The 10,000-nt window shown below is 33.7% G+C and overlaps 1 protein-coding gene across 1 annotated transcript in view; it reads right to left on the bottom strand.

Annotated features, from left to right (window-relative positions):
• LOC110478548 (uncharacterized) overlaps window positions 1-10,000 on the bottom strand; it is a 260,944-nt gene that overhangs the window by 58,592 nt on the left and 192,352 nt on the right. Inside the window, exon 12 of the mRNA XM_085568641.1 lies at window positions 2,264-2,330. The gene's annotated coding sequence lies outside the window, so the exon portion shown is untranslated. The remainder of the gene's footprint in view (window positions 1-2,263; window positions 2,331-10,000) is intronic.

Here is a 10,000-nt window from a genome sequence, read left to right on the forward strand (position 1 = left end):
GTATACTGACAGGCACAGTAAGCTTTGCTTTACCATACCCACAGACTATTACAAACGTTTCTTTTTCCCTCTGACAGAGATTCAGCTTCTAAACTAACCTGCATATATTTTAATTTCATTGGTACATATGTCATAGCAATTAAGGGAGGATTTACACTGTAGTCTTCTATTGTACACAGCACTAGGTCAAATGCAGTACATCAAAGATGGAAGTACATTTCATAAATTCCAGAGTTACACCAATACCATACATAGCCATTCCACATCATGGAAGGCAGCACAAGCTTAACAGAGTGAGAGGAATAAGAGCAGTTTGCTCCTCTGAGCTCTGTCAGCATCACTCCTCTGTTGGCAACAGCAGAGGTCAGTGATTTTGGCCATTCAGTTCACATTATCATAACCTGGACCAAGTTTAGGTGACAAACATGAAAAATCTCTGCAGCAATTTAAAATAAAGCATAGATAGAGGTTAAATTTAGCCCTTCAGATTAAAGTTGAATTGTTCCTATGAGAAATGCGTTATTCTACAGAGTAAGGTATTGCATATTAATTATCAAAAATATTAATTATTTCATAGTTTAAAAACACTATCTAAGGATATTAATAAGTACCAGATATCTGAGAAATGACAGCTGAGCTTTCCTATTTTAAAAATGTATCATTCAGTATATTTCAAGAAATATTTAATTCTTGTTTCTTAGAACAATTTTTAAAGTGTATTTGTACAGTTTTCTAGTGAAAGCTACATAAGTGCCGTAAATTATACATTTCTGAAATGATCATTTGAACTAGATTTCTATTTTTGTAACATTTAGCTAATAACCAATTATCAAATATGCTTTCCTCTTATAAATACTAAAACTTTTATTTCCTTGTTCCTTGAAAAGATGATAGAATTAAGCAGTCATTTAAAAACACATACTATCAAAATTAATGTTAAATTGAAGAAATTCCTTGCATTAGACATTTAAATTTAATGACTATTTAAGGGGAAAACAAACACATTTTTATCATTAGAGAATTATTTCATTTTGCACAGAATTGTAACTATTGCCAATTAGACTGCTTGCATTAAAAGACATTCTAGTTGGGATGTTCTCTGAATTATATAATTCACCATATTCTTACTAATGAAAAGTTTAGATGACAGAATACATTATGCAATAGTTCAAGCTTTTTGCCTACCATCCTTTATTCCTTCACACATAGAATATGTACTTTATTATGTTAATCAAAATGCTACATAAGTCTATTTTTTCTGAGTAATGTATTGCAATTCAATTTTGTTTCAATAGAACACTGCAAGCAATTACATCTACTTCCTCCACAGAAAGTCATCCCTCTGTCTCTTCCTTTCCCTTTCTTATCTTTTAAATGTTGTATTGACTTCTGGTATGTGAGCTGTTGAAATCATTCAGACTTACTAAGATCTTCATTTACAAATAGAAACTGAAGCAGACAACTGACTTTCTAAATCCTTGATTTTTAAATTACATTTTCCTATGTGTAGAAATAGTTCAGTAACACCATTTTAAGTAATCCTTTAGTTCAACCTTTGTCTTTCTAGTCTAAACATTTTTTTTTTAATTTATCCAAAGTTTATCTGGACTTTTTCAATATGATATGTGTCAAGGAATCAGCATAAATGATAAAAGCAGGAAGGGAAAGTCTGCATCAGTGAGTATTTATATTGGCAAGAGCTGACAATTTTATAAAAGAAATACAAACACTGAAGCAGTTCATTTCTGAAATGAAATCAACTTCATTTCTCTCAGGAAAACATCATCACATGAAATGATATAAATCAGTATTGATATCAGTAAGCTTCAAACTAGAAGAGACAAATGCACTCTGCAGCACAGTAATTCAATGGCTCCGAGTCAAGTTTACTGTTGTCTCGTTTCTACTAATCATTGTAAAAATTCCCTGTGAAATAATTATCCCTAAAACAATCAAGACAGTATATCTCTATAAAGGAGAGGATCGATTTAACAACAAACTCTAGATTTATCTGTATTGATTAGAGGGCATTCAGTGTAATTTTAGTGAATTATGTTTGGCTTTCATTTCCCAGTAGAAATTTTTCTTGTGATGATCAAAAGGTAAATTACAAACTACTACATGGTCTTTTGTGTGCCACCTACATAACATCCAACTATTACTTTTCAAAGAAGCATCGATGTAAGAAAGGAAAAAAATATTGGGGATTTTTATACAGGATATCTTACTATAAAAATCATATGACTGAGTTTATAGCACTTACCTAAGAGCCTGATGTCATCTTCTCAATTCATTAATACAGAAATCAGGACTGCACTAAAGAGTCTGTGCTAAAGGAACAAATCCAAGATCATCTTATGAGAATAGAATTAGAAAGATTAAGAAAGTAATATGATTTTTCTTCTTAAATAGGAGTAATTTCAAAGCAGCTGTTAACACTTTCATGTCTGAAACTTCCTTACTGGCACAAGGGAGAACTAAAGGAATCAGACAGATTCAAAGACAATTTAATGTAGCTGTAAGTCTGATACTGCTGCTGATACAATTTAATTGAGTACTAATTAGAACTAAAAGGCTAGTTATTTTGTCAACTGCACATGTGTTGGTTCCAGTCATTTTTAATCCAATGTAATAAAGATAAAGAGTCTAACTTTGTTTAGTAATAACATTACGCCAGAAGGATCACCTAGTCATTTCATGTTACCCAATACATTGCTAATATAAATAATGTTTAATTACAGTGACTTCTTACTCCCATGAAATGGCCAATTAGAACATTTGCTGATTCTACATGTTAACTGTTAGAGACATTTCTACAGGCTTTCTGTGGGTTGTATTCATAAATTCTACCCCAGCTGGTAGGAAGCATAAGAGCAAAATGAGAGAAAAAAGTTTTAAAGCAGAACAAAGGACATTTAAATTCTGAAACAGAGTTTCCATGCAAAAATATATCAAATTGAAATATAATTTTTAGTATTCACTAGGAGTTTGTAATATTGCACATTTATATGCTATTCTTGCTGAATCCAGCAGATCATGCAGTGTATTCAAGACTCACATGATAAAGAAGGCATGTGTTAGCATTTTATTATTTAGACCAACAAATAGAGAGTGATTTGAATTCACTTACAAAGCTGATTTATTGTCTATAATCTATACCTGGTATGAATCATGCCAGAGTAGTCTCTTATTTATTTTTGTTACTTTACTGATAAGTCAATAACTGTCCCCTGAAATATTAGTGCAGCATGTACTAATGTTTTGTAAAGTGGCAAAATTTAGCAATAATATTGACAGCATGTGTAAACTCAAATTCAAATCAAAATAGAAAAATACAATAAATGAGAACAAACTCTTCCTTGTCTAAAGAAAAATTGCTGACACTGTGAAAATTGCTTTAATGATTGAATTATTATCTGTTAAGTAATCATCCTGAAAATTTTGCTAGTTATGTTAAAGTAAATAACAGTACATCAGTGTGTGCATTGCCAAATCTAATTAATGCAAAATATTAGAAATACTGGAAACAATGAGACACAGTTATCTAGACAATTTATATAAAGGAAATTAATTCACAAGGATTGCAATCAATGCATATATTACAGCCAAATAAAAACAGGATACTAAAAAAAGTATCTGGAAGTATTGGTGTTATCAATTGCTCTGCAGGTATCTAAAATGCCTGGCTGCCACACATGTCATTGCAAAGACTCAATGCTTCTCTCACCTCAGTGAGTTCAAATGTTGCCATTCAGGTGTCAGGTGCTTTTCTTATTCTACTCAGGCAATGCCCTAAACAATATTAATCTACTTACGTTATTTTTTTTCCTTTGAATAAAAGGCAGCATGATAATCTGCATGTCTGACCACTAGAATTTAAGAGAATTAAAATATATTTTAAAACCCACATCATGTAAATAATTACAATTTGCTAAAATATAAAACAAAAAATTAACAAATCTTCTCTAAAATTAATTGGTGGACACTGAACGTGTGCTACATTGTCTTGTGCAAGTTATTTTAAAATGAAATATATGATAAACGTTTTCTTATTATAATTTGATTAATAATAAAAAGTAATTAAAGCTCCTACTATTTTTTTTCTAGAAGAAAAGAAGAGCTAGAAATTATTAAGCTATCCAGAAAGGAATCAAAGCTTTTCTATAAAAAACAATTCCTTGAGCTGAACTTCAATAAATCAATAAGATGGTTATTTTTCAATAGGCAATAATTGTCTTTATATAAACTGAAAATATTGTTTGGGATGATTAATATACAATGCCACATAATGCATTTGGGAGTTTCAATGCATAATTCTTAGTTCTAATGTTATTATGTAATTGAGAGAACATGTTCATTTGCCCTAATAACTACTAAGATGCACTTAATAAAATGAAATGTAATAATACTTGTAATTTAATCTATTCATGGAAGTAATTTTAAAAGTCTAGCATTCTCCTTAATGTGGATAACATTCATAATTTATAAAGTGTTGTGATGCAGAATTGACAATGCCATTGTTTTTTACACTTTGAGATGAATCTGCAGGCTTCATTATCTGCATACCAACCTCAGGATTATCAAGGGCAAACAAAAGATAATTAACACCAGAAACTGGCAAATGCAGGAGATACTGAGTGAGGTTTTTCATTTAATGTAGAACCTTTGAAAACTGGGAAATTGAATAACAGTTCAAAATCTTTTTTTTTCCCTTTGCAGAAAACTATTCTAGTATGTTTTCTTTCCTACATTTTGAATATGATGTTTTTTGCTATAAAATTATATTGGCATGTTCAGCCTTAAATGCATTCTGTAAATGAATGTGTTCAGACAGGTACTTTTTCCAAAGAACTAAGTGTTCATTTTCTGCAGTGTTTTTTTCATCTAGAACAGTAGATAGGTAATTATGGTATACATTTTCAAATTCTATAGTTTTACTTCCCCACAGCAAATCTGTAAATAAATCACTTAACTTCTCCTCCCTTATTGTGTCATTCTCTAAGGATGAAAACTTCTACTACGCAAATTTGATTAATGAATAAGATATATTTTTATGTTAATGGCTTGTAGGAAAAAGTATGTGAGACTGCCTTGGGCATTTTTATATGTACTCACAGCAGAACAATAAAGGTTTGCTAAATGCTGATATAGATCGGAGAGAGAATATTTCAATCCATAAGAATCACTGACATGTTTCTTTTTAGTTTTTTGAACAAGAAGTCCTGATTATGTTTCTGCATTGCGCTCAAAAATATTTGCCATGTAACTAATAATTTCAGAAATTAACCATTGAAGATTCTCCACAAAGAGAATCTTTTGAATGTAAGGCAAAGAAACATTATATGGTTAGACTCTAATCTGTGAATGAACACACTTGCACAAAAGGTCCAGGAAAAGTCATTTTACAAATGGAAATGCAGGACATTGATGTTCATAGTTTTACACAACTTACAGATGTTGATGACAGTCTAACTCTCCATTTGTTACTTACATAAGAAGATCTTATTACAGGGGGATGTGTAACCTAGGAGCTATCCATGCCACATTCAAATATTTGTGTTTAAAGACCTTGATGTATTACCATTCCTTCACTTTTTACAATTCAGAACTGGAAATGCCTTTTAAGTAACCAATCCAAAATGAAATACAATCAGTAGGAGCTTGTTTTCCACCCAGCACAGTGGGCTGAGAGCCCTCTATACAGGATGATGGTTACACTCTAACATTCAATCTGGAGAATAAATTTATGAGTCTTGTTCTCTTCCAGAAGAGAACTGATGCCAGTTATAATGAAGATACCTTCATTATCAGGGTTGTCCCTTATTCCTACTTACCAAACCTTTTTCCTCTTTGATGTATCCTGGTCAGTGACAGGCACCAGAAGGCACATGGGACAGGAAAAGTCATATGAGCACACTGGTCCCCCAGAGACAGGGAGAGGCTGAGGCCAAGGGTTTTCTCTACATCATTGAATAACCAGACAAGTATTAAAGTGCCTGAAATCCCACAGCAACTGTGTGGTTGATGATCAGTTCAAATGAATGAACAGTGTGCCCTTGAGATCAGCAGGGCATGTGCTGACACACCATTCTTAACAGGTGGAGAGACTGTCTCACTAGACTCAGCCTCACCTCAAGTGCTCTGCACTGTTTTGGACAGCATAATACATTATAATGTGCCCAAAGAAGGGCAAAAAAAGATGCCAAAGGGACTAGAGGGCATGACTTATGAGGAGCAGATGAGGATATTTTGTTTATTTAGTTCAGAGAAGAGGATAGTGCAGAGTGATCCCATTGTTGTCTACAACCTCCTCCTGAGGAGGAGCAGAAAGGGAGGAATTCATCTCTTTTTTCTGGGGTCCAGAGATGGAATGCATTAAAGATACATAAGGAAAAATTTAGAGTGGATATTATGAAAAAGACCTTTACTGAGAGAGTGGTCGAAGACTGGAACAAGATCTTGAAGAGCATGGTCATGGTCCAAAGGCTCCAATTGGTGTTCAAAAAGTGTTTGAATGATGCTCAGCTTCATAGTTTATATTTTTTCATGTGTTTTAACTTTTAGATTGCCCTGTAAGGAGGCAGGACTCAGAAGCAATGAGCCTCAGGGGTGCCTCCCAACTCAGGATAGTCTAGGAATCTATGATCCTGTGTACTGGGACTCTCAGGCACTGAGCTGTCATTCTTTCACTAGTTAACATTCTAGTTTCTAGTTACTTCTGAAAAACAGAGCTCCAAACTTTTCCCATGCTCAATGGGAAGCTTTGAAATGTAGGAAAAATAAAGACTCAAGGTGCTAAAACTCCTAAGTGCTATGGTTATCTATAATTTTTTTTAATTAAAATTCCTTTTTTTAGGACATTGGCTTTAGTTCTGCAAATATTTCTATAAAAGGTTTTTAACTCAAGGTCTTTACATTAAATATACCATGGCTGGAAAAGAGACCATGTCCCTTTGAACTAATAGAGAATATCAGTTCACTCACATCAATTTATTTATCTAAAAGGCCTCGTCCTTTCATTGAACTCATCTTCTAGTTAACTCCTGAAGGAAAAAGAGGTATATCCTCTACTATCTGGAGAGTACTGTAAATATATCTTATGGAGTATGATACCATTTTTAATTACACACAGGAAAACACAATCAAAGTAGGTGCAGCTTGATTACCAGGTGACACTAAAAAACATACCATGCCAAATGGGGTAGTGGGCAGTAGTGGGCTCTGTTGCAATCACATTGCTCCCCATGAACCCACCCTAGCTCCCTGAAGCAGAAGAGCCATTTTCTGTTCATAAAGCCCAGAGGACATCCAGAGTAGATAATGCAGACCTTCTCCATTACAGTGATTTTCTGTAAATTCTGTCTTCTATGCTTTATCTTTCCAACTTATACTAGAACTACCAATAATAAAAATAACAAAAAATAAAAGTAATAACAATAATAATGAAACTAGTTTGCTAATTTTCACATTTATTATGAGACTTTTTTTGAAAAGTTTTCTCTGGACCTATCCTCCACAATTTTCCAAACATCTTTTTAGTATCTGTGGTATTCATAGCTTTATTTTGAGAGATTATTATAGACCAGGATTTTCAGAAATCTGTAGTAAACAGCAAGAAATACTCAATGCTTAGCAGCTGGAGTGAGTCAAAGCAGCATATACTCTTCCTATTTATATATTTTTATATTTTACACTATATTTAACATAATACAATTTTTATGTAGTTGTATTTTTTTGACATTTAGTTTACCAGGATATACGTTTTGAAAATGTTTGTGGCCCTTTCTACAATGGTGCAGTAGTTACAAGACACAGCAATATCTGGTCCTTTGTGCAAAACTGCCACCTGTGTTAATGGGAATTTGTGATGAAGTGAGAACTACAGGTAATTATATAATAAAATGCTGATACGAAATGTGCTAACAGCAGAAGAGTAAAAAATAGTTTTGCGTACATGTGCATATGAAAAAGCCAGAAGTTTTTTGTCAAAATTTGAAAAGCTAATAGTTGAGATTACTAGATTAGAGTTGAGATTACTTTTGTTTTGCCTGATCACCTTTCTAAGAGAATATAACACTTCTTTTTCTGTCACTGAGTCCCTGTCATTTAAGATAACTTTCCAGTTTGGTGTACTGATTGAGCTATATATAAAGTCTCACATGCTATGATTTATGCTATAATTTGGAGTAGGTTACATTCATTTCTGCAAATACCTGGATACTAAAGCATTAGAATACACATTCAGGAGGGACCTATATGCATCTTACTATGACAGTTCCAAACTTATATTCCCTGTATGGATGAAAACTTCAGAGTGACAGAGCTTCACCAGGACTAAAGGAGTTTCCACAAACAGGGTGCCCGTGGAAAGAACAACTTTCAGCTGGTATATGAGGGATGATGAGCTCTTTATAGGTCTATATGTCTAGCAATGTTTTGAGAATTCTTGGAAAAAGGCAGAGAAGGTTTGAGAAGTTGGTAATAAATCCTTAAATTCAAAATAAACAATTTAGGTGTATAAAAAGGGCGAGATATATCATACACTGGATACAGGTTTATTTTTCTCCCTTACAGGTATATTTATGAAAGCACATTCACCACAAAATGTGCATCCCCAAACATATTGCCTGAGAAATAATAGTAGGTGATACCTCTTCCAAAAAAACCCTGCCTTTGTGCTACATTTAAACTCAGTGGTCACCCTCTAGCATGAAACCAATAAAGAGTTTTCTATTTCAAGTTGTGCTATATATGGTAAGGAAGCACCAAATCTCAACATTACCTCCTAAAGTTCAACTTCTGTTTACAGTGATCAGAAGAATGATGTCAAAGTCTTTCAGAACCTCAGAAGTCAAATCTAACACCTGCAGAATCCAAACAATATGGAAAATTTTAGAGTTTTTGTGCCACTGTGCCCTAAAGATGCTATGAGTGCTTTCGTGGCTGGACACTCGCTCCGTGCTATCTTGTGGCTGCTTAAGAAACATTCAGATTCTCCTTTCTATCTTTAGTTTTGAGATCCTTCTTAGAACACCTGTAGTGTGCAGTCAGCTTCAGTATTTGGTCCTCCTTATGTTGCAATTAACAACTGATGAGAATCAGAAAGTGGTACTTTTTCTTTGATGATCCTGGATGAGATTATGCTTATGGTTCTTCAGTGGTAAGACTTACTGCTTGAATAATTGCAATGTGTGCCAGATTTCCTAAACTGCCTACCTAATGGCCATAACTGCCAAATATATGCAGAAACTGCAGGAGCAAAGGAGTGGGTAGGAAATCTGCCTGTGTGTGCAATTACAGTAACAGTTGTTCATACACTTTGCATGAATGTAGTTTTATGTATGCAATTATGGAAATCAAAGCCTAAGCTTGTACTGACAAACGTAGATACCTCCCTAACTGAAAGCAATGCCAGCTCTACACTCTACTTCCAACTGACTGAAGAGCTTTGAAACCTCTTTTGCTGCATTGATTCTTCTAGCTGTCCATGCACACTGTGTCTTATAATATTATTTAATTGATCTACAGTTGCAGGGGCCAAAGTGGATCTCTAGAGAGAGGGAGAATAATTGTCCACATTTATCAGTCATGTCAGATAAATGTCTATAACTCAGGGCAAAGTCTTGTGAGTAGAACTGGAGAAAGGAGTAATCTGGAACTCTTTTGAGTATCTCATTGATGTGAGAATAGACTAAAGAAGCCCTTGTTTGGTGGTCCAATTGTTCACTGAATGCGTACTGTCAAAGTTACTGAAGCATATCCATTAATCTGCATGCTACATGCTGAATAAAGGGATGAAAAATGCTCGATTCAAGTCACAAAATGATTTATTTGAATTACAGCTGGGTTTTTTTTAATCAGCTGTGGACTGTTAGAACATATTTTGTGTCCAAAAATTCTCAATCAACACTTTTATGGATTTTTTTTGTGTGTGTGTGCGCATGCATTTAGGCTTAAATCTGAAAGTGAATATTAAGTCTGAATATACTAATTCTGTACT

This window comes from Lonchura striata, chromosome 1A (genome assembly GCF_050655825.1).
Source record: "Lonchura striata isolate lonStrDom1 chromosome 1A, ASM5065582v1, whole genome shotgun sequence".
In the NCBI taxonomy this organism is placed as follows: Eukaryota; Metazoa; Chordata; class Aves; order Passeriformes; family Estrildidae; genus Lonchura; species Lonchura striata.